Raw genomic sequence first — 18,264 nt, forward strand, 5'->3', positions numbered from 1 at the left:
TGGAGCAGTTGTAGCTCCAGTTTTACAAGGTGCTCTAGTCCCTAGTCCCAGCAGATCATTAAAACAAGAGAGGTAGTTTATACACTTAATCATTTAATAAGTTAGAAGTTGTGATTCTATACAAAAAGTCACTCTCGTGGCCCCTTCACAAGCCACATACACTGTCCTCATTACTTCAAGTAACTAAATACAGTTGTGTAATTCTGAGCCAATTATTTTTTTCTCACAAGTAGGTAATTAGGATTTTAATGGGAAATGTGCAGAGGTGCATATCCAAGTGTGGGTGTGCATTTGCTTATGTATATGTTCATGCTTCATAAACCTTCTGCTAAAATTTAATTTTCACTGGATCATAAATATCTGATGAAAATTGAACTCAAAGGATTTTCACAGAGTAAACACTTTAAACCTCAGAGATAGATTCTACTCCCTAATGTTATGCAAGCAGTTTGAAGCAGTGAAATATATCCTGGGGGTTCCCAAAAATGTCCCAGGACTTGTCACCTCGTGATTGATTTCTCCATCTTCCCAAACAGATCACAGATCCTCATTTCAGCCAAGGACTGTATATTCTTATCATCTACCACAGCCAGTTGGTTTTTTTCTAGTCTGTGGGCCAGACACAAATTTGTTCCATCCTGAAATCAGAATTCAAGAGAAACACTCTATAATGAATCAATATTCACCAACCAAACACCTCTCTTGAGACAGGCAACATTCTTGCCATCTGATCTTCCCAGAGGAGCAAGAGACAGCTTTAGCTCTGCTTTTTACTCCTTCAGAGCAAACTGCTGAAAAATTCAGGTAGACACGAACCCAGTCTCTTACTCCAGTCTCACTTTTCTGCCAGCCAGGGCTGTCTCCCTCAGAGAATTCTAGCAAAGGAAATTTCACCTTCATGGCTGAATCCCAAAGTTGTGTGACAGAATTTACAACAACAAGCAGCAGCTGTTAATAATCCCATGATGAAACTGCAATGAATTCAAGCCTCTGCAGTCATTACCTCTGAAGCCATAGGACCACTTGCTAAGGAGAAAGATCTCTAAAAATATCAGAAAAAAGCTGTGAGACTGAATCATTTGTTTAAGCTTATTTAATTTCAAAAGTACTTTGGAGAAGTTTATGCCTGTCCATGTGTTGTCCTGGGGAGAAAAAAATCTTGGGAACAAAAATAACAGAAGAAACACATTTTTGTTTTGACTGCAAAGGAATAACCAAATTCATTCCAAGGACAGAATTAGGCCAGTTTGAAGGCCAGAACACCTCAGATAAGAATCTTGCTTTAACCAAGAGTCACTGCTACTTTCCCACACAGCTGTAAATCAGGACCATCTGGTTGCAATAAAAAGCAAAAAACTCATATATCAGCAAACAAAAACAAACAATAAAAAACCAACCAAAATTTATTTTAAATTAATATGAAAATAGTGTCATCTCTACAAGCTGATAAGATAATTTGCACTCCAGTTTACAGTTCTTAAAATCATGCCTATTTTCCCCTTGTTATCTTGTTTTCAAGTTACTATTTTTTCCCAGTCTTCTCAAGAGCTACATCTCTGGGCCTACCTGTAGCCAAGCAAATTCAATCCGAGTATGAAAAACAACCAAATATTTTAATCTCTGAAAAACACAGGAGAAGACAAGTTTTCAAGAAGGGTACAGATACTTCTGTACTTCTCAGCTTTTTAGTGCTTATACACCTTGGTGTCAATCTCAGGTAGCTTTCTAGGCCTTCATCTGTCATAATATGTACTACACTATTATAAAAGCCAGCTCTAAGCTTCTCGTTTGCAGCCAGTGTTGAGAAATGCAACTCCGTGTGAAGGACAGCAGAGCAGATGCCCCGGCAACAGATTGAAAATAAATGAGTTTTCAGGAGCCAGGGAAGACAACTAGAGGGAGCAAGGAAGTCATGAAAGAAGCACAAAGAAGCTCTTCTGGGGGCTGTAATCAGAGTCCCTTTTCCTTGGAGGTCTAGGGAATATCTCAGCCCAGTAATCTGTGCCGATTATGAGGCCAAAGCAATCCTTGAGGACTGCTGAGCTACCCTGGTGGCTGCATCTTTAGGCAGCTGGGATGCCAGAGCAACATTCACATGACACAACACATGCTGTTGAGAAAGCAACATGATGATCTCCTCCTCTGCTTTCCCATGGAGTAGGGGGCACAGGGACAAACATGCTCATTCCTGCTCTGAGGTCTTTCCAGACAGAGGCAGAAGCCCCCATGCTCAGTGAATCCTTGCTGGTATGTGCAGAGCCACACTTAGGACTTCAGCTGAGCATATGAAAAGAGCTACTTTGTGAGCTGGTGTAAGCCAGCGGGAAAAGTGAGCAATGGATGGGAGGAACAGATATGACATGACATTGAGATGCTCTGCAGAGGAGTGAGAACCCTTCAGTGGTATTTAAATCCATTCTTTTCAGTAGCCAGAGAACATGCAGCATTAGGATTTCTGATGGTCTAACTTAGGTGCAGGCAGAATGACAGTGTTAGCACCCAACTGAACTAACTTTATTCTACCATCCACTTTGACCTGTTGCCTGTAACAACTACCACCAGAGGCCTGTGCTAAAAGCCACCCCTCTTGCACAGCACAGTTTAACTGCGGTAATTGTTCACAGTGATGGTCTGGAGGACAAAGGTATAAAGGGGCTAAAATGTGGAAACCTCATGGAGGCTGTGACAATCAGCAGCAAGTAAGAATGGCAGCTTGGACACAAGCTTTGGCTCAGGACACTCTCCTAACAACACTGATGACCAAAAGTGCCCTATAGTAGCAGTGATTCCTTCCATATATACCTATATCTGTATATACACACCTATCAGCCTGATGCTTAAATTCGTATTTCAGTATCTGATACTGATTGCCATACGACACCTATGTTGTGTCCTCGTATGACCATTATTCTATCACAGACAGATAATCAATAGCTTCTCTTTTCATGACTCCTGCATGCCTAGGGGTGTTGTTTCAGCAGCAGATGCAGAATATACACATCCGCAGTGGTGTCCCAGAGAAGGGGACAGCTAAAGGCCAGCCAGCTGCAGATGCATCAGCAATGTCCTGAGGCACGCTGCCACCTTGTTGTAGTTTAGAGAGATGACAGCAAGCACCCTTTACTCCCTCCACTTAATTCACAGCAAGGCTATCTGGCACCCAGAGAAGCGTTGCTGTGTTTGCTGTTGCAGTGGAGATGCAGGGTGATGAGGGTGCTGGCTATTTACCAGTACAGCCTGGGACTCCTACAGGACACTTTAATTCTATTTGGATGCACTGAAAAAAAGTACTTTCCCTCTTGCAGCCTTGATGCTACAAATGTACTTTAAAGCACTTATCATCAGATGGGCCCTGGTTTGTCTAGAGCAATACATGTTTGTCTAAGAACAGGAACAATGCTCCATAGCAAGCAGGATAAAGCATCTATCTAGACAGTCAGTAGGTTTAAGTCAGCCTAAGGACTCTGACTTTCTCAAAATCTGGACTTTGTCTTGCTCTGGGTAAATTCAGTATGTAACACTGTCACTCACTACACATAGAGGTGAAAAAAACTCAACCTATAGGATGCAAAGGAATGACAAATATGATTCTTTGGGTGAATGTGGTCCCTTGACATATCTGCCTGTTCAGAACATCCTCTGCACACTTCTTGGAACTTGCACACATAGACAAGTTTAATATGTTCAGCTTAAAATAGCCATTTTTAACAGCTGTATTTTTACCTACATAGCACGGGATAAAAGTGGCTTAAAAGTATACAGTCACACAGCTTTACCTCCACTGAATCAGAAACACTCCCATAACTAGCACTGCCCTGTATCATGGTCAGTCTTTCACAGTGGTTTTCTCCAAGTTTCAGGTTGGGGTTTTCTTATTATTTCCTGAGGTACTTGTAGAGATCATACCAAGAATTTGGGACCAATTACCCCAAGACAGACAAAGCAAGAGGGCAAGTTAATTAGTTAAATAACATGAAATTTAAATCAAAACAACCTTGTTTCTGTGCATCAGAATAGGATTTCAGATGTTATATAAGAAAATGGAAGACAAGACAGTAAGACATCAGGAAATATGTCTTAGCACCAATGATGTGAGAGCTCTATTTTCTGGAAAGTAGAATGATACAGTTCATAAGTAAGGTGTTGAAAAAGTTTTAGAAAAAAGGAAGGCTCCAGGTGAACTATTTTTTTAGCTTAATTAATTTAAAATGCAGAAGTTAGAGAACTTACTTAAGTAGACAATACAATCTGTTCAGACCTTTCTTGATATCTTTTATTTTCTGGCTGTCAGCAAGAAGAAAATGTTACCTTATGCCATACAGTCTATTGCTGAGAGAGTTGACGGTGGTGTTCATTCCATTCCTCTCTTTCCTTCACCTTAATTAGAACTGAAGACTGAAAACGTGTGGCTCTCAACACTCAGGAGATATGCAAACTACAAGGGAAACACAGCCAAGGGCTCGTCTGCATGTGTTGCACACCAGACAAGGCAACACTCTTCCCTTCCCCTCTGCTAGCACGGCATTTCCACTACAGCGTGTTTGGCTGCACTGAGCTATACAGTACCACAGAATCTGTTTATGAACTCTCATATTTGTGCACATACAATGGTAATAACACCAGACTGTGTGGTACATTTTGATATGACATTTTTCTCAAGGAAACCTTATTCCCTTGATTTCTGTAGGAAGGAGAGGAGCTGCTCAAAACACTCAGACCTGTGGTTAAAGCACTGATGGGAGACAAAAACTCTCCCTTTGAAGATGAAATGTCATTTTGGATGCTCATTTAAAATTAGGTTTAATTGATTCACTTGCATGACAGAGACAGTAGCTTCTGAGCAAAAGGCTCACCAAAAGGAAATGAAACCGCTGACACAACGTGAAGAGCTGAAAACAAAGCGATGCAGCTAACACTCTTATCTCATGGACATTGCGCATCTTGATTTTCTTAGACGACTTCTGCTTAATGATGTCAAGTAAAGGTTCTTCAGAAACCCAAGGATGATTCTCCAAAGACCCAGCTCTGTCCACTGATTCTGAAAGATCTGTCACAGAATCATCTAAAATATGTCCCTGTTCCAGCTTTTGCTATTGGAGCGAGATGACAAAAAAATTATCACTCCCATAGTATTTGATGGCATTGGTAAGTGAAAAATTGATTGATATCGTTCTTTCCTCCCACCTCCTGACCAGATTATTTGGCTCTGTTAGAAAGTGAAAACAAGCATTTTCTAAATTCCTAGCAAAATAAAAGATTCAAATCTTTTCAACTTCCACAAAATCATTCATTATTGTTTAAAACTTTTAATTTTAATTAAAATAAAACAAAATAAGGTGAATAAAAAAGCAATTGTACCTTTTCATAGCAAAAAATCTGACTAATGTCTCATTCATGTGGAATGTGGTCATGCCACAAAATCTGCTTTTTGTTTGGGGAAAAAACGTGTTCTACTTTATATCTTTGAATATTTAATTCACCTAATTTTATGCTTTATTCCATGGAGGAATTAAACTAAGGTAAAACAAACCTAATAAACAGACCCCAGACAAACACACAAATGGAAGCTAACACCTTTGCTATTAAAAAAGGGCTATTTAAGTCATACCGTACAGAGGAATAAAATGCTTCAGCTCCTCTCAGACATCATTTGGGAAAGAAACATTGAGTTAGAGACATACAAGTATGCCATGGTTGTGGCAAATCCTAAGTTTATTGCAGCACAAGATGCTAACAAAGAGTAGCATGGCTTGTCTGTTTTTCAAAGTACTCTGTGCCTTTGATGGCAATTTTCATACAGCCACTTTCAGAGCTTCCTCTTTCTCGTTCACCAAATCACTCTTAGAAATATCGCAACAGGAACAAGTGAGTCCTTTCAAAACCATGCTAAGAAAATGACTATGAACCACATCTTTAAATAAACTGCTGTCCTCTCAAAAGGAAGTTCTTGTGAGTTATTCTAGTGTGTAAGACTACAAATGGTATTTTGACTTGCATTTCATAGGGTTTTCTCAACAGGAGGCTTTCTCAACAACCTCCCAACCCTCCTCCAAAGACAGTGGTTGTAGTTCCTTCTCTTGCTGCGGAGGAAGAGGGACTATGAGTGCCTTGGGGTCACGGAGGAAGTTTGGGGTAAGGTTGAGCTCAGCTCATGGCTCTCCCAACTGCCAGATCCACGTCCTGAATCAAGTCCAGCAATCACTTCTTCCCATACAGACTGGTCACTGCTGCTGCCTATAGTAAGATCCTTCAGCCAAATGACAAATGGAGCAGAAGGGAAGAATCTTCCACACCTTTTTGCCCTTTTCTAGCTCTTTACCTTCTGAAGATCTTAAATACTTGATTATCAACGGTAAGCAAGGAGATTGATCAAACCCTCCCCTTCAAGAGAGCTGCTGGGTGTCTAGCAGCACCCAAATGGGCACTGTACCACCACACCAAAAAGTTCTCCTTATGATTTGCCAATGCTACCACACAAAAGGAACTCAATTCCCCAGGATCCTCCTCTTTCCAGATGATGCAGAAACATCACTCACTACAGAAAAAGAAAATCGCTGCCCAAATGTAATTCAAACAATCAAAAGGCTTGGATCCTGAGCTGGCCCTGCTCTCCTGTAGCACAGGAAAAAACATCTGGCAATGTGCATATTGCCAAGCTGTTTATTACTGAATTACATTGCATCTATATGTATCCTGAGCAATTTGTTGCTAGGTACTGATTTACTTCATAACTTAGTGGACTTTCAACATTTTTCTAGGAAAGAATGCTGAACCTCAAGGTTTCCTTGTTATTTTGTTCAAATGAAGCAACAATAGCTAAAAAAACCTCTCATGACTCCTCGGTAGAGGTAGGAAAAAAAGTAACTTTGCATTGTGGTAGACCTTGAAATCAAATCAAACAGCAACTGTGAAGCAGCCTCTTTTGAACTGCAAGAGCAGGTAGAAAGAATTATTTAACCTTATGCTCCCAAAGTGAGATTAGATCCTCAATTTGCAAAGACTGGTTCAGAAACAACCCTAATGAACAAATCTTTCACAAGATGGATACTGTTCAACACAAGATAAATCTTTGAACTGGGTGATCTTGTGAGATTTATTCTATCATATTTCCAGTCCTGTAATTTTGCATCATGAAAGTGAAACTCAAATAGCCAGTTTCAGTTTTAGCCTTAGTTCAGTGTAAACAGATCTTCTGTTTCTGTAGGTTATCTTATGTTAAAGGATGTCAAAATATCCTGCAGAGTCTGTTAAAAATGGCATTCTTTTTTACAGGGGAGGAGGGTTCAAATGATTCACAGAAAACTGTAATGCTCCCCCAGAAGTCACAGAGCAGTAAGCACTGTAAGCTGCAGGCCCCGTGCCTTCCCCACCAGCACGCTCTGTGGATTGGGGACTGTCATGACTTCAGGCCACCAGCCACTCTTAAGGGTATAAAGACAAGACTGAGGAGTGTGTTTCTTCTGATGAAGCAGGCTCGTGGCTGGTGAGACTACATGCAAGCTAAGGTTTAACAAATAGGTCCCAAGGGCTGCTCATCCTGGCCTCCTCTCGCTGTCCCAGGCAGCTGGCATTCCCCTGAGCACCTCCCTCCCAAACACGGGTGTGGTGGGGCATGACAGTGGAGAAGCCCATTGGAAATCAGTCTGGCACGTGCACTTTGGCACAGGGATGCCCCACGCTGAAGGACCAAGCTAAGCATGAGGGCAGGCCCTCGAAGCATGTGGCAGGCATGGTGAGTGCACAGCACTCTGTGCCCAGGGCCGGTGGCATCACCACAACCACCCGCACATCTCAACTTTCTCCATAACTGGCTGAGCGATGTAGGCTCAGTGCGTGGCTTCAGGGACTGAGATCTGAGTATCTGACAAAACCGGGGCCCAAACTTTCACTAAACACTGGAAGAAAAACAGAATCTGGCTCAAACCTCACCACATCTTGCTGCTGGTAAGAAGATGAATTTCTTAGTCACACAGCCTTGGTATTGGAGGTCTCCGCACAGACCTGAACAGATCATAGTTAAAATTGCCATAAATTTACACATATATAAATTGCCATAAACACGCATATGCCATAAATATAATAATTAAACTCTCATTGCTAAATCCAGAGAACAGCATGACATTTTCCCATAGGAATGAACCTCTGTTTTATTCTGTGCTGTTGGACAAGTCTTTGAGCAAGAATAAAACAAATATTTACTATCTCTCCAGTTTCAAGGCCAAAGCTATACAGTTACTCATGTTCTAGCTCTTCTGAAAAGAGGATGGTTACAGTGAATTGAGTTACTTTCTAGTCTCTTTTTATAAACACAACACACAGGTTTCTTAGGCTGTGCATCCTTATCATCGTTGTCAAATAAATGTGATTTTGTTATTTTTAAAAGTATGAATTTACAAGTTCATGGCATTTTTAAATGAAAATCTATATCCACATCTCTTTGAATATTGTCATCTGGCCTTGAAAACAGGTCCAGCAAGTGCCCATAAGCACATGGTGAGCGCAGGTGAGCTAGACACTTGTCAAGAGCCTGAGCAAGTGAATTTCTCTTGAAATCAGAATGCATCACCTGCCTGAACTGACTGTAGCTGACAGAGGCAGAAGTTTGTACTCTGAGTTTCCCAATATTTCCAGCCCCCAAAGCTTTAGCAAACACTCCTGGTCAGCTGAAGGCAATAGTCTCTTCTGTCAGCCTACATGCAGATCTGCACTTTATTTCTTTCCTTTGAACATGTTAAACCTTACAGAGATCTACCTGTCTGCCAGCTGCAGTGTTCACAGAAAAGTAGATGCAGTGAGTCTGTATCCTGAAGGCCTACATGGAACCTGCCTGTAAGAACACCAAGAAATTTGTCCTTTATAAGGGGTTAATCTGAAACCACATGAGAGATGGTAGGAAAAAAACTACTCTATTTAACTTCAGCGGGTCTTTGAGTAACCAAGTTCTTACTACAATTGTATGTCTACACAAAAGGAGTACTCTATATATCTATACAACATAGAACATTGTATTACAGTGTCACATTACTAACTTTGGTATAAAACCATATCCCTTAATCTGAGGGGAGGCAGTAACTCTTAGAACGGGTCAATTAGAAGAGCCATATGCTGACTGATCTGTTCCCAGGCAAATTCATCTAATCATTTAGAGGCAGTGAAGTTAGGATTTAAGAGCAGCCCTAGAGCCCACTGAAGTCATCAGGTACCTCATGGCTTCCTGAAAGCTTTAGATTCAGAGTACATCAGCTGTACAAAACCTAAACCTCAGAAAACTGAGTGTACAAGAACAAACGGGACTGATCGCATCAGCAGATGCAGAGCTTGTGGCAGGTTAAAGTCATTTTGTTTACAGAGAATTTAGGATACAGGACAAGACAGGTTTGGTTTCTGCAAGGAGATGGGGTTAACCTGTCTCTTGCAGGGAGCCAAGTTCCTAGTAAGATCTCCCTCAAAAACAATTATTTTCCTTCTTGCCTTGCAGCACTGTGTTGGGAGGATGCAACAGAACAGGAGGCTGAAAGCTCAGCTATCTAAAGCTCTCCATCCTAACACGCTCCTGCTGAGCACAGCAGGGCCTCGAAGAAAGAGGAAAGCAGGTGGAGAGCATTCAAGAGGTAGCATTTACCACAGAGCTCTGAAAAACAAACTGGAAGATAGAGCTTTATGTTGCATTTTAGACCCTAAGCCTGCCACTTCCACCTCACAGACTGGCATCTCACCCAGATTCACACTGACATCACACATTGATCCTGCACCAGGATCCACACAAGCACGAAGGCTGACATAACACTAATTACCCTATGCCCATTATCGGCACTACTTTTCCCACACAGCTTGTAGCATCCATAATAATTTTCTAGGGGATGCACCAAGACCTATAACTGAAACAAAATGCCCTCACATGAGAAGCATGGATAGCACATCATTCTCTGTGTTGTGTGCCTAATCACTTTGCGCAAATTCTTGCACATTTGTACATCTTTGAGGTAAAAAGTGTAAGAGAAGCATCATTTTTTTTATGATACAGATAAGATTTTCCAAATCTCGATCCTCTGTTAAAAATGTGAAAATAATAAAAAGGCTGCAAATGCATTTAAAAGTAAACAGCATAAAAATAAGCTATTTACTGGTGGCACAATTAGAAACAGTTCACAGTCTAGGTGTTACAAATTACATTGCTTTGGCAGATGTGAAAAACATTAGAAAAACATGGCATGGTTTTCAGTCTTCTTGTCTTGCACAAAGCTGAGAGATTTTCTAATGTAGAGAAATAAAACGGCACATACAGTGGTGAGATCTTGTATGCAAGTATAAGCAAACCTCCAAGGCTGACAATCCGAGATGATGTGAACCTGTAGATAATGTTGTAGGCAACTAAAGGTCAGTCAATCCCTAAATCTGGCCATGAATACCAATGAGATGGCTGGAAACTACTGTGTCACTGCTTTGTGCCTCAGACCATAGTTAGATGCTGGGGAACATTAAACCAAACAACAATGATAAAAGGCTATTTTTTCTGGTGTAAGAAAAATTAGTGAGAGGGAGGAAAGATAGAAGAAAACCAACAGAAGACCCTGTGGAAGGCGATGCCTTGCTGGCAATATGAGTCTTACTACAACTATGAGCCTTCCTGAACTTAGGAGGTTGTACAGCCTTGGAAAGTGCCTCTTCAGTAACAAATCAAAACCCACTTTCTCTACCTGTATAATCCTAAACCCTTTCTAAATGTTTTCTTTCATGTAGGAAAACCTGGCATTAAAGAATATGCCAGAATCTTTGAGAAGCTTTGTCTCTCAAATTCAGTAACATAATGTTAAAGGTGAGAAATACTTTATAAAAAAATACTTTATAAAAATAACTTCCTGTCTCCATAAAATGTGTTTATAAAAAACAAAAGCCAAACCAGTAACTGCTGTCTCAAAAATACATATAACAAAACAAATTCACAGACTAAAAAATGTAATAAGCCAAAACTTCAAACCAAAGCTATAATAATTACTCCATTAATATCACATTTCTAATGAGAATATACTCATCTTTTAAGTCAACGTTTTTTCCTAAAACTTAAGCCCCTTTCTTACAAAGAATGGGAGAAGTAAAACCATTCCATTCATCTCATAATGCAGTGTGAGAATGCATAAATGCAAACACATACGTGCTGCAGAACATGATCAGAATGATACACCTGACAGTCACAGGGTCCTATTTGGGTGAGCAGGTTTCCCTGTTGAACAAGGAGCTCTGGAATTTAGCCCTTGCATTCAGTATACCAGGCTGTAACAGCAGGCCAGCATGCTCACAGCCATGTTTAGATATTTCAAAATTTTTGTTTGACCTACCATATGTGTCTAAAGTCACCTGAATATGGACTGAAATTACTTGCCAGAAACTGCTCCAATGTTGCAGTTGCTTAATTTTATCCAATATATATCATTTTGATATCTAATAGTTTCTGTGACACCAATAAACCCATCATGCATTGGAATGAGAATATACTGTTGAAAGTGTTGATGCTGTTGAAAGATTCTATCAAGGGCAGAGAGAAATATGGTAAGTTCCATGCCAGTGAGTTCTCTCATTTAGGATAAATCTTTTGTATGACATATAGTCATTGTTTGTTCAAAAAAATGCTTTATTACAATGAAAGGGAAATATCAACTATACAGAAATAATGTCAAAGCAAAAGAGTAAATCATAGGCAGGTCTGACAAACCAATGCCACATATTAAAGTTGCTATGGATGCCCTGAGGCAGAGCAGCACAGTCTTTTGAAAGTGTTATGGAAATACAGAATTCAAGGTACACTGTCAATTTATTCCAAAACGTGCTCACCCTCGGCTGGCGTTCAGCACGGTGCTGGCACTGAAACTGCTGCCAGCAAAGCTGTAACCATCTGTTCCCAAGAAGAACCAGACCCAACTCTGCAAGTTACAAGACATTCAGAAGTAAAGGTGACAGTATTCCTTGAATCAATGAAGGTAATGATGTGGAGGGTTTCAGATGATCTTCCAAGGCAGTTAGTACAGCATCACCTTCATTTTTTGACGGTTTTCTTGTATCACCATACTCTCATATTTTTTGGGTTTTGCCACCTGAGATTGCTTGTAATTTCCATACTTTTGACTTGGTTTAGTCAGCTTAGTTTCCTATGGAAACCAGATTTCCATGATCAGTCTGTGTATATGTCTGTAACAGACTTTTAATGTTGATTTCAGACCAATCAGACAGATAGTGGAGATAAATATTATGACCTCTCTGTGTTTTTTGTAACACTAGAGTGAAGGAGACTAAGGTTTTGATTTTGTTGGCCAAGTAAGCTGAATGGGGCATCCTGCATCTAGCTGTCAAAATATTTGGCAAAACAAAGGCTGTATGAAAAACGATGGGAATTGTATAGGATACATGGTGAGAATAGAAAATAGTAGTTTGATTTCATTTTTAAAAGCTTATGATGAAAAGGCTCAAGACCATAGAAAACTGAGTTTCCCCAGTATTCTCTGTTAGCCACAGGACCTGACAAACACACCTTCGTGAACACGCTAAATTCATGGCAACAGCTATATTTAAGCTAATATTAATGATGGGATCTTCATTACTAAACTTTACTGTCTTCCATAATAAATGGGATTGCTGCTGGAATCTGAGGGAATTTAGCAGTCATGCTGGGCTGGCCATCTCTGCACAATGCTCAGTAAAGATGCTGTGTAGTGTCCATGTGCCTAAAAGGAAGAAGAAAGGGCTGCATATGAATAAACGAGTCTAACAGAGAGAGTTGAAGCCTAGCTAAGGGCTCCTTGTTGATTTTAACCCCATTGCAACTGGTGGTAGGTCAACACTGAGGACAGCAGTGTGAACTGCAATGAGCAGCAGAACAGTAACAGCTGAATGTCAGTCCCAGCTGCTCCCATCACATCCACGCCTGTGCCACTTCTCATTTCAGCTTAAACAGTAATTTCCCTGAGAAACGGATTTCCTCTGCATTCAGCAGCATAGCAAAGAACCCCATCTTTCTTAATCCTGCTTCTGAGACTTCTGCATCATGGTTGTTGGGAGAAACTGCTACTTCTAAACCTAATATTTAATTAAAGTATCTCCAGGATTTTTTTTCTCCTGTAATTTAGTGACACTTCCCTCGCAGGCTAAGAAGAATTATTTGCAAACTGTTATGGCTACTGCAGATAAAAGAGGTCTCCAAGCTGCAGCAGTAGCTGTAATTAACACAGGAGCATACGTCAATATGCAATTGACTTCTCAGGGAATTCAGTGCCGCCACACAACCAAGCAGCTCTGACAAGCTTTTAGCATCCAGACAGCAGCTAGTCCTGCCAGAAACTGGAACCACAGCAGAAGGAGACCGAGAGGACGAGTTTTCTCTGCAAGGATTTTTCTAAGATCATCTTCCCTTGGTTCAGGGTCACATCCAGACCCATGAAATCCACCCTGCTTAGGGATCCTGGATTTAGGTGAGCAACAGCAATGGAGAATTTCAAAGCCTTTCCTCTTGCTCTTGGCCAGTCACCAATTATTTACCATGGCATGAACAACAGGACCGCAGGGCTAGGTATGATGAATATGGGCTGCAGCTGCCAAGACGATAGATTGTGACACTGGATTGGAGTGCAACATCTCAGTACAAATGGGAGCCTTAGGCAGTAATACAAGGAGACTGGGAGGAATGGACTTGGAGCAGGATTTTTTGCTCATGTGAGCAATGTGATGGTTAACTGTACAGAGGGAACAGCTCTTCTTCGAGAAGCAAGCTAATAATTGCATTTTTTAATCTGCAGTTAAGTCCTGATAGTGATAGGTATAGTCCATCATCGACCCCAGCAATCAGAAACATAGAAGGTGACCATTTTAGAAAGTTAGAGAGCCCAGCCAGGTGCACACAGGGTATTTTGCATGGGTAGGAGGCCAAACGTCCCTATTCTGAAATGAACCATAAGGTGGCACTGCTTTAAAACATTACCTACAAAGATTTTCCCTGACATTTTCTAAATCTACAAGAACACATAAAGTTCTCGCTGAAATTAAGTGAATAAAGTAATCCTACAGAAATCTCAGTGATATAGTGAGAGTGAATATCATTGACATATGTACTTTCACATACATTATTTTCTCTGAAATTGCTAAGTTTTGTTCTGAAAAACCAAATGTCTCAGATACTTTTGTTCAAGCACTGCAACTCCAAAATGTATGTTCGTGTGTGTAACACCCACCCCCCTCCCCTCTTTGTACAACCTCTGGAATGTAATACCATAAAGATTCTGCTCTTTTTCTGTGCCACAGCAACAGCCAACGAAGACACTTCTAAAAAGTAATTTTCTGCTTCACATCTAATCTGTAGGACAAGACTGGCAAACAAAAGTAGTCTTTGCAAGTGGAGTTATAGGAAATTAATAGTTGTTCATAGTTATTATGGTAAAATGAACTACATAGATTCCCTGTGTCTACTCATTTGCTACTGTGGTAGACCTGGTCACCACTTTAAATGAACGGTGAAAAGGACCTAAAGCCATCTACAAAGAGATAGTCCAAGAGAGAACACTGCAAGAATGTGATTCTTAACACACTTCCTGAATGCGAAGACAAGGACCCTACCAAATCTCCAAGTATCTCATATGTACACAGAGAATGAGCTGCAGGTTGTGTGTCAGTGTACAGTGCCAGTTTCTTGTAGCACAAGGAAAAGAAGTGGGTCAGAAGATAAATGCTCACTGACTGAAGAACCTTCTGCTGGGTTGTCATATAGGAGCCTAACTGATCTGGAAACAGCAAGGCCATGAGTTCAGGACCCCCTTGATGTTCTGTACCCATCTGGTCTCCAGCCCTGCAAAGAACTCTTTGGCTTTCAGGCAGCCCTTTACTATGAACATGCAACGTCCTTAAACCACTGTTATTTTTGCTGGCTTTATCACAAAGTATGGCTCACCCACCTCCAGCTACCACATGCTATGCGGAAGAACACATTACAGGGACAGAACTACCTGAGCCTAGCCTTAGATATTTTCTTTCTTACAGGTACTTTTGATCTAGCTTTACATCTCAGTAGTGACCTTGCACTGGTATCCTTTCAGCCAATGGAATAAAATGTTCAAAAAGCAAGTGAGATGATGGATGGGCCACAGACCCCTTTCCAAGTGCACTGACAGTGGAATGATGAAGCATTGTCAGACTACAGACTGACTTCAGGACGTTCAATTGCCAGTGAATTGACCCAGGCTGCATCTTGACAGACAAACAACATCAATTCATTCATGTATCTATCTGTTTGGACCCACCTATTCACTCTGCCCAATACACAGTCTGGCAGAATGCAAAGAAGTTGAGTGAAACAGCTGGAAAGATACCAAAATGGTCCACCCATATCAACATGAAGATGTTCTCATTTACTACAATCTTACCAGTATTTCAAATGCAACAATATGCTAATTCATACCAAGAATGTAAACATAGATGTCTTCAGAGTGTAGCGACTCCGATGATTTTGAGTTGATCCCTACCACTCTGGTAAGCTAATAGGAAGCTTTTGCCTACTGGAGTTGTCTGAAAAACCCTCCACGTATCTAAAAACCAAAAGACAGGGACAGTAGGAGACAAGAGGATGGATGAATTTGTGAATATCAGCATGCAAAGTTAAAAAGATTCTATCAGTAAGACTCATATGATGAGTTTTAGTCTCTTTTTTTCCTCTTTTGGGCATCCAAGATAGTCTTTATTTCAAATATCACCACAGGAGGAGTAATTCATTCAAATGAAGTGTGATTTACTCTAAATGAGCAAGAGAAATATTCCAAAACATTCTGAGCTCCAAACCTTAACAAAAAAGAAAAGTATTTTTCTTTAAAATACAACTTGCAGAGAAAATAAGCCCCCCTTCTTTTTTTTTTTTTTTTTTGTGAAAAGATGGCACATTGGCTCTTTTGAGAAGCAGACTATCAAATTCTCCTTTTCTGCCTCCAGTCATAGCTAACCGAAGATTACCAGTAGCAGGGGGATGCCATTGGACCTACTTGACTTTTGCAGATCTTTTTGAGTTGGATACTAACAGCAGTTATGAACTGGAGCCCAAACATTAAACACTATTAAATTTTTTTAATCCAATACAGAAGCGCTTCAATTATCCTAGCCTTATGTTATGCCAGATGAGGTCACGATTCTTAATGCTCATCATATTGAATATTCCTGCCACATTCTGAAAGCTTGATTATCAAAATTATCCTTTGTCCCTTGTGTCGTACGTATAATTGAGGTTTATACATTTCATGCAAAACAGGTTTTGTACCTCATTAAACAGACCCATCTCTATTTCCACAATGTCATTCCTGAACACAATCTGTGCAGTTTACATCCTCATGCCTGGACAGTATGATTATGCTAACTATAAGGTAAACTGGGCTTTAAGTCAGAAACTGCTAGAAACCCACAAATCAAGTGGCGGGGCTCCAGCTTTAGAAGCAGATTGATTTCCTGCACTCTGAATAGGCACGCAAAATGGCACCATTTGTTACGTTATTCAAGCTGTTTAGCTGAACAGTGTTTTTTACTCATGTCTAATTTACACTGGCACTGATCATCACTTGTTTTTAGCAGGAGTGAGAGTCCAGAAGGCAAATCATACACAGCTCAGTTAGTTTAAACTAGTACTACAAAAATGTGACATGCAGATGCTAATTCTTAGTCTATTGTAGCAATGTAGGATACTTAGAGTAAGTTCAGCATATAAGTTCACATACCCCCTTTTTTATATACTGATGGGGACTACACAAAAGTCCTCAACATGAACTAACTCCCATGTGTTTACCCCAAACACAGAAGTACACAACAGTATGAAAGCAGCAGACTCACTATAAGACACACATACAAAGTCTAGGGGAAAACCAAACACTCTCCGTATCGATCAGCCCATCTTCCCATCTTCTTGGGAAGAGCCCACAGAGAGCGCGGGAGTGTTCACAACTGCCACAGCATCACAGGAGTTCTGTCCCTGGCTAGCAGCATGTCTCACTGGCACATGTGAACACAATGTTCTCAAATACAGCATTCATGAAAACTGGGACATCAACTGCCACTCTGTTTCCAGGAAGACAGGTTTACAGGCCTAATCCAGCACTTTGAGTAATTTCTGTCCCTCTTTCATACCTCATTATCTGAAAAGCATCCTAGTAGTATAAGATAGCTAAGAGAGACCTCTACCCAAAGTCCTATTAGAAGGGCAGTGCCATGCAAAGGTGATGGCTCCAAGGGGCCTTTAAGGAAAGAAGTGGGAAAGTGGGGTGCACTGAAAGAAGAGAGGGAAGAAAACATCTGATACCTGCCCCGACTCACAGACTGCAGAGAATACGCGGCCGCAGGGAGAGCTAGAGAAGGGGAAAAGAGTAGCCAAGAGGGAATTGGGAAGAGCTACACAAACATCACATAGCAGGAGAGAGGGACTGGAACTAAAGGAGCCAGAATCATAGAACCTGGCAGTAATTCTGAAAGGACGTGGCACTGGTGGATGGATCTGAAGAGGAGCAATATGATCGACTGTGGGAGGCAACATCTGTGGGAGCGCTTCCTTTGGAAGGAGAGCAGAAAGGGAAGTGCTCACAGAAATACAGAGGTTATCATGAAGCTACCCAAGGTACAGAAAAAATGGCCTTTACAGCTTCTGAAACCATGTTATTGTGAGCAAACTAACCAGTCAGCCTTTCTTTGAACAAGTCACAGTGTCGGGCTGCAGAGCTCATAGAAGGTGGGTAACAACGTGCACCAGAATCAGCAGGGATACAGCTAGTGAGTTTGATGCCATTTAAAATGCCTCAGATGGGTTGTTTCATGGATATTTCAATATGCAGATACTTAATTTGATCAGAAACTTAATTATCTGTGTCCTAGTTCTTCACTATACCTAAGTACTACTCCCAATGCATCTCTAGATTTGTACTATGTATATATGTATAAAAATCTTGAATTATGTTCAGTGACAACAGATTTGAAAGCATTAGTGTTACCTTTAAAAAAATACATTACAATGTTTGTATCAATAATCTTGAATAGGTTTTAATTTTTACCTTAGCTTTTTAGTCATGAAAGAAGATCTTCCCCTCAAAAGAGAAAATTATTTTATACAGCTGGAATTAGTTTACAGACTTCCCTTGAAAAATTTAATTCATCATCCTGATTTCTACCCTGTAGCGGTCAATGTACTTCCGCATGCACTGCTCCTAACCATAAATCCACATGTGAGAAGGCAGTTTCCACTATGAGTGCCTAGTTGAAGTT

The 18,264-nt window shown here is 40.6% G+C and overlaps 1 protein-coding gene across 3 annotated transcripts in view; it reads right to left on the bottom strand.

Annotated features, from left to right (window-relative positions):
- Positions 1-18,264, bottom strand: part of TMCC3 (transmembrane and coiled-coil domain family 3) — a 152,331-nt gene that overhangs the window by 108,956 nt on the left and 25,111 nt on the right. The window contains exon 1 of one of the 3 annotated variants that reach the window (XM_050325412.1): positions 7,925-7,937. The exons of the other annotated variants lie outside the window; for them this stretch is intronic. The gene's annotated coding sequence lies outside the window, so the exon portion shown is untranslated. Of the gene's footprint in view, positions 1-7,924; positions 7,938-18,264 lie in introns of those variants that run through there. 3 annotated transcript variants of the gene reach the window in all.

Source organism: Myiozetetes cayanensis, unplaced genomic scaffold (genome assembly GCF_022539395.1).
Source record: "Myiozetetes cayanensis isolate MyiCay16 unplaced genomic scaffold, myiCay2020 scf3, whole genome shotgun sequence".
NCBI lineage: Eukaryota > Metazoa > Chordata > Aves > Passeriformes > Tyrannidae > Myiozetetes > Myiozetetes cayanensis.